Below are 7,475 nucleotides of genomic sequence, written 5' to 3'. Positions count from 1 at the left end.
AGACCCCACAGCCAAGCGGAGGAACTTCGTGGAAGCTGCGGGCCTCGAAGGGCTGCTTTGAGCGATTCCCGCTTCCCTCGCACTCGCCTTGCGACACTGCTTCGTACCGGCTGGCCCTCCGCCTTTGGGGGGCCCTTTGCAGCGCGCGGTGGGGAGCAAAGCGGGGAAGGCAGTGATCTGTGTTGTGACAAGCACCCATTTTTCAATTGGTGCTGGTGAAAGAGCAGATGCTCCAGGCTCTTCTGACGCCCTTTGGGAAGGGGAGGGGAAGTGGTGGAGGGGGCGGTGGTAAAGGGAGCTGGGGAAATAGTGGGGGATGGAGCCGGGGACCTCGAGGCCCCTTCAGGGCTTGGGATTGGGGCATTTCCTCTCCCGCTGGTCTCCAGAACCCGGAACGCAAACCCGGGAGGCCAAATCTCGGAGGCGGGTGCGGACCGGCCTCAAAGCTGAGAGGGAGAACAGGATTTCCGAGGCTGGGTTCCGCGGTGGGGTAGGGAACTTTCCGCATTTGGTTTTCCCTGGAGATGTGACTTTGCTAAAGGGGAGGTTTTGGTGGGTTGCTCTCACCTATCCAACTCTGGTGCAGCAGCCAGGACTCAGCGCCTGAAGCCACAGGCAAAATCTGTTTGGTCAAGCGGATTTTAATATTTTGAGATATTAGCTTATACTAATTTAATAATCTCTTGCTAACAGTTCAAATAGAGAAATTATTAGTTTTAGCTCAACGAAGGCGGTCTTTAGTTAGGCTCTATTATAATTATAAGCGGTTGCACTTTTAAAAAATGTTAATCTCAATATAGGCCTAATTAATGCTGCCTTGTTACTGACAAGTAGTTCATCAAATATCTGATTCAAAGATTTTCATAATGAGTATATTAATTAAACTATGAATAATCTAAAGGTGGTTATATTTAAACAATACCTCATTATAATGATTAAATACTGATTTCGAATATTATGTCTTAACAATTGTCACTTAGAAAACACAACCTTTCCTTATGTATGAGTCTGTAATGGCAAAATGCAATTTTGGGATTTTTTTCTCCTTGTTCAAAAAATGTGAACCTCATTTTAAAACACTTCTGAAATAGGTTACACACAGCTTAATGATTATCAAAATGACTCTTTTCTGCAAAAAAAGACCCCAAAGTGCGCGTACAGCTGCAAACCCAAGAGGGTCAGCATCATTTCACTGTATTCTCTTCTTGATTACAAGCCGGGCCCATCAAACACAACATAATTACAGTAATTTCAGGTTTATTTATTCTAATGCAGTTTCCCCATCTCTCTGGTAATTATGAGCAATTTTTTCGCCCAGGGAATCTTTTTGCATTAACAAAAGAGATAACGCACTGAAAGCCAAATTTGCTGTGCATTGAGAAAAGGGAAAAAAAAAAATCAAATAGGTGCGAGCTGCCATCTCTGCAATTCTCTGGTACCGGAGCCGGCAAATTGCTTGCAGGTGTATGGAGCAAGCTTGTCAATGGCCAGGCCTCCAAATTAGCAAATGCACAGCGTCGAAGTAGTGAAGACAGACTTAGCAAAATTGCCAAACAACAGATACCTCTTTAATATCTTCTCTCACACACACTAGCTCTAAAAGGGGCAGGGGTGGGGGGGCGGTAGGGGCTCAAGCAGCAATCCCCAACCCCCTTCCCACTGGTCTTGGCTTTCATAAGCCTGGGACGGAGTGGTCCTGCAAGTGGTAGTCTAGTTGTGCAAGAATCCAGGTTCTAAATCTAGGTAGTATTTTAAAAATCTGAAATTGGAAACATGTTTATAGTTCACAGTTTTCCTTCATCGATTATTATGTTTTATTTTTCTTTCTTTTTGGGATCCGAAACTGGGCTAGGTCAGATGGCCCTTCAGCCTTCGCCTACTCTGTGCTAGTTTGAAGAGCTACAAAAAGTTTAAAAATTCCTCAACCAATATGCACAGAAATGTGAATTTATTATTAGAATCATTCAATGAAGAAATTGTCCATGTCTGTCACCTATGGAAAGGTAGGTCTAGGTGCTGGATATGGAACCTGAGATGCTTGATCCCAAGAAAAATTAAGAGGAAAGAAGCAACCCAGGTTCCCGGCTATATTTTTTTTTTATCCTCTTATCTATCTATTTCATTCTGTATCTTTTGAAAACCAATTTCAGAATTATCTGGGTTTTGTCAAGCCAGCGCCTGGGTTAAACATCTGAAATCACAGGCTAAAGCGAACTTTTCTGCTCCTCATCCCGCACAAACCATAGGCACCTCCATCAAATGCAGTATGTTGGGTAAGGGTCTGTCCCTCCCATGACTCAAAGAAACCCTCCTTCGGTCCCCAGCTTCACAGCAGCCCCCAACTCCAGTGAAGATAGGCAAACGGCTCTAAAGGGTGCCTTCCCCAGGCTCAAGAAACCTGTCACCCACACCCACTCCTTTGCTACCCCCGCCCTCATCCCCCAACCTTCAGGGATTAACACTTCCTGAAACATCAAGTGTTTTTATAAAAAGGAAAAAAAAAATAATCCTGACATCGCTGACAAGAAGTTTTGATGGAAGAATTAGCTGGTGCATACATAATCACTCCCCCACCCTCCTACTCCCGGAGCGGGAGCCACCGCGGCGGGCGCAGCGCAGCCTTCCAACCCTCTGAAAAATGAAACCAGTTTCCACCCTTACCTTCTTCAGTGTCAATTTCAGATAATCTGGACACAATCTTTGCTAGATCAAATCAAAAGGGTCGAAGGCGGCATTTGGCTGGGAGAATGACAGGAAAGAAAAGGCAAAAAAGGAAAAAAAAAGGGAAAAAAAAGAAAAATAGGAAATATAAAACCGACCAAACCAGATCAAAACAAAACCAGAAAACCAAAAAGAATCCCCCAGCCCCATCCTCCTATCCTGAGAGTAAAGAGTGGAAAGAGGTCTCCAGGACCAGGCTCCTCCGAGCGCCGCAGGCTTTTTGCAGCGCAGCGCTTGCAGAATAGGACTGAAATTTTCGGCTATATAGCCTCTGTCTTTATAGCTGATGAAAAAAATTGCAGATTATTAGCATAAATGTTTACTCTTCATTACGCTGATGACATTGTGCACTCGAGATCTTGGTAATCTTTGGGAAAATTATGAGTAATTTTTAAAAATTTTAAAGCAGCAGCAGTTACCATGCAATTCAGGCTAATTCTGCGTAGGCTCCGAACGGATATAATTATCGAGGAGTCAAGATGTTATGCTAAAAACTATGCATTGATATTCCCATTTATTATGTACATACAACTTTGACAATGTTGATGCTTGAAATAGCAGGAAATTGTCTTGCGCAAAAATTACAGTCCATATTAGGACATCTGAAATTGCGAAGAATTATATAGTAATTGCAGGCTTTCAGATGGGAGAGCCAGAATGCTCAAACTAGTGCAAATGTGGATAAAATTACAGATCAGAGCAAAAATTAGGGAAAAAGGGGGTCTGGGATTTTTCAGGTTGGCTATAGGATTCCGGAAGTGTCTAATGCCACATGATTGCTGCAGCTTTAGGGGAGACATTCATGCCTCAAATAGCGCCTTGGCCAGGGTGGCTTTAATTGAATTTCTTGGGCTTTTTCTTTTAATAGGGGCAAATGAGAAAATTGGCCACCTAAGGCAAATTTTCACTGTTCTCCCCTTGAACATGTCGAGAAGAGAATCCTTTCTCCGCGTGCCTGCTTTTCCGGGTTTGGATGCCGCGGAAGCTCCGGGCCCCCACCCTAAAGGCGGCAACTATTAAGAAAGTGACTGAGCCGGACCTCCCGCACCCTCATCCCGACACTCGTTCCTTTCTCATTTCAATTTCTATCCTCCTTCCTTCGGCCCTTTTCCTGGATTCTCCCAAGCCCCCCTCACAAAGCAGCCGGGTTGGGCCCAGGAATTTGCAGGCCAGGGGGCGGGAGGCGGGAGTGGGGTGCGGGAGCAGCCTTTGCATTGAGGAGTTGGTATGAATAGGAGCCTGCTATTGGGAAGCTTTGGGATGAGGAGGAAAGAAGCTGAAGGTTGTTGGGGTCGCCCCGCGGTCCCCTAGGCCCTTCTTTGGTCAATACCGTCCCGAGATAGCGCCCCCCAGAAACACTCATTCCCCACTTGGGCGGTGCTTCTCTAGAGCGCTGAGACACCCTGCGACTTTAAGAAGCTGAGGCCAGGGCCGAGGAGGGATGGGGCGGGGCGGGGGCTGCCCCAGAGGAGGGGGCGACGCGGCGGCAGCGGGCGGGAGAATCCACCTGGTGTGCGGCCACCTCTCGGCGCATCCTAGACTTGGTGGAGTTCCAGGGCCAGAAGTCCCCATTGTTCCGTGAGCGACGATTTAATTTCTAGAGTGTCTGAGACTCCTGCACCCCCAAAAGGAGGGCAGGAACGGGAGTGTGGGAAACCCGCCATGCTTGCTCCGTTGGGGCCCTAGTCTGCCCTCTGGGATTACCCCCGGGCTCTCCAAGTCCAGTCCTTCCCTCCCTCTCGCCTCTTCTCCGTCCCCCAAATTCTAATCTGTCCTGTAGCCCCAGCTTGCCCCACGCAGCTCTTCACCACCTTCCCGGGCTTCGCACCTGATCCTCGTGCTCCCCCGCCCCCCAACTCCTCTCTCTGGCGGGACCCGACCCGGGACGCAGCTGGTGGCACCAGGGCTGCCGAGAATCCTGCAAACGGCCTCGGGATAGTCGCGGGAGCGCAGCCCCACTGCCCGCAAATCTCAAAGACTCAGTGGTGTTTGCGGTCTGGCCCGACCCTGAGGACCAGCGAGCAGTCGGAGTCGGAGCAGGAGGCGGCCCCTGCAAGAAAGGTCTCTAGAGACTGTGCCTGTGTTCTCACGTGGGGCTCCCAGTGGCTGCTCTTCCAAGATCTGCCTGCTCTTTCTTTTCAGAAACATATTGTCTCCCCCGCCCCGCCGGGCCCCAGGCCCCAGGGCGGAATGTAACATCTTGTAATGTGGCAATCACTGCCAAAGCCGTCCCCGCGAGGGGAACTCCTGCCAGGGGGGCCTCGGTGCTCTGTGGGGCCTCCGCATCCGCCCCCGCTGGTGTGTCTAAGGGGGGGGAGGGGGCGGGGCAGCAGGAAAAGCGCGCGGGGCAGATCCCAATGGGGAAGGAGGTCCCGGCAAAGGGAGGCTTCTCTGGGGCTGTTTTGGGTGTCATGACCCCGCCAGAGCGGGCCAGTCTCCGGAAAGCCTGGTCGGACAGGGCCAGGGGCTCGCGTAACTGGAACCTTAGGACCGCGCCCCACCCCCTCGCTTCTGGGGACCCCAAAAGCGAATGCAAGGGAGGTATTTTAGGAGGAAAAGAGATCTGTAGCTTCATTTTAACGGAGGTATCTGATCCTCAACAGGTTTAAGGCACTGGTGGTCGCTGTTCCTTGGCGGGAAAGGAGCCGGCTTTGGACTTTTGAGCTAGTGTTTGGGACCGGGAACTCGGGGGTGGGCTGTGTGGGAGTGGGGGAGTTGCTCCTGGGTTTTACCGTCAGGGAGCACGAATTTTTTTCTTTTTTTTTTGAAAGGCAAGGGGGCTTTCTGGTCCCCAGTATCGTGTTCCCCTTCGAGGGGGCTTCTAACACTGGAGGGGACCATTCCACCACATTTGCTCTCCTCCCTTTACCCCTCTTTCCCTCCTCTTCCCTTCGACCGCAGAACTGTTTGTAAACAAAGACCCAGTTTTGCAGAGTACTCTCCGCCCCCATCAAACCTGATACTTCCCCCAAACTCGCCCCACCAGTCTCGGAAATTCTTACACAGGACGGATATTCACAATTTTCACAAGTAATCCTGAAAGAAAGCCGAGGGGAAGCCTCTTAAACGGTCCCACATTGCAGCCGCGCTGATTAGGCCCGGGATCCGTTCCCTTTCTTCTCTCCCTACCCCGGGAGCCGCGGGGCGGGCGGCTGGAATTCGGGGCAGCGGGAGCGGGGTGTGTCTACACCCAGCGGAGCACCCGGGGCTGGGTGGCCTGCGCGCCCTGGCGGGGGCGGGGGGCAGAGGGGCGGGAACGGGATGAGAAGTGGAAGAGGGAGCGCCCCGGCTGCCAGCCCCGGGAATTAGAACTCAATACCAGCGCTCTGCCAGAGTTCCGAGCAACCCTGCCAGGGGGTGGAGCAGAGAGGGCCGGGCATCCCTCACTCTTCGGCTTCCCTCCCCCTGCTTCCCAGCGCTTGTCATATCCTGTCTCTGGCCTGATATTTCACGCGAGCAAATGGAAGGGGATTACAATGAAGATTTATGTGTGTTCCGAGCGCGACTGGTTTCTCAGTGTAGGGAGCCGAGATCGCGGCTTCCCATTTCCATTTTTCATTCGCGCTTTGGGGAGCGCAGTCCCGCGCGGGGGGAGCGTGTCTGCTCCGCGGCGGGCTGATCACAGGGCTCCGCGTCTCTCCGCGAGCCGTGAGACTGTGAGAAAGACTTGCCAGCTCGTTGCCCCCGGCGGGGCTGGAGCCGTCCCCTGCCTCCCCCAGCCGGGCTTTGTTTGTCCCCTCGCTCACCCCTCCTCCTCCCCGCCCCCTCACTTCTGAGACCTGGGCGCATCCTCGCTTCCCGGTCTCTTTGCCCTTCTCCGGGTCTGCGGAAACGCCCCCTTCCTCTGGCCCTTGCACCCTCCTGATCTCTGTTTCGCCGGCTTCCCGGGGAAAGACGCGCCGTGGCCTGGCGCGACCCCGCCGCCGCCGGGTGCCAGGTTCGGTGACTCCAGCGAGTCTGTGGGGCCTCGGCCCACCCCGGAGCTGGGGCCGCCCGCCCTCCCGGCTCCCAGGCTCGCTCATGCCAAGGCCTGTTGCGTGATTCCAACTTGGGCTGACATTCCCTGCCCCGGGCGCTCCGGCGTAGGCCTCTTAATCATCTTGTCTGCTGCAGATCCTCGACACCAGCCAATTTACTGCCCTGTCTCTCCTCGCTGGTTTCTGGAGGGGGAGGGGAGTGCGCGCAGAGGAGGGGAGGGCGCATTCAACCGCAGGAGGAAGGCTGGCACCAGCTACTGGCACTCAAAGAAAACCACGGAATTTGGAGCTGCGGGGAGGGAGAGCAGGAATGGGGTCTGCTAGGCAGCGGCTGCTTAGAGAAGTTGGAATCACAGGGTCAGCGAGCTTTAGCTCCGGCCTTCTTAGCCTGGGAAAACAATGCAGGAATGGGAATGGCCACTGGATTTGTAGCTTCCCTGTTTTTCCCAGAGTCCCTCTCCCTGGCCATACTCTGTTGTATGTAAGCTAGACTCCACGCAGGCCCCAAAACTGGCCAGAAAAGGTAGGATTTGTCTTAGGATGATGGCACTGAATGTAGAAAGTCCCCCCATCTCGTGTCTGCTTTCTGGCAGAGGTGATCGGAAGACACACAGGGATGGCCTAAATAGCCATCCTAGAGGAGGCCTGGATCTGGCTAGCAGGGCTCTCTGGCCTGCCCCTAATTTCCTCTCCTGTAGAGGCCCCTTCAGAGGGGATGGCTGAGGTTCGGGTTCTCATGTAAGAAGGGGCCAGAGCTGAGATCTCTCAGCTCTAGAG

Source organism: Mustela nivalis, assembly GCF_964662115.1.
Source record: "Mustela nivalis genome assembly, chromosome: 11".
In the NCBI taxonomy this organism is placed as follows: domain Eukaryota; kingdom Metazoa; phylum Chordata; class Mammalia; order Carnivora; family Mustelidae; genus Mustela; species Mustela nivalis.
This window is presented reverse-complemented; position numbering follows the sequence as displayed.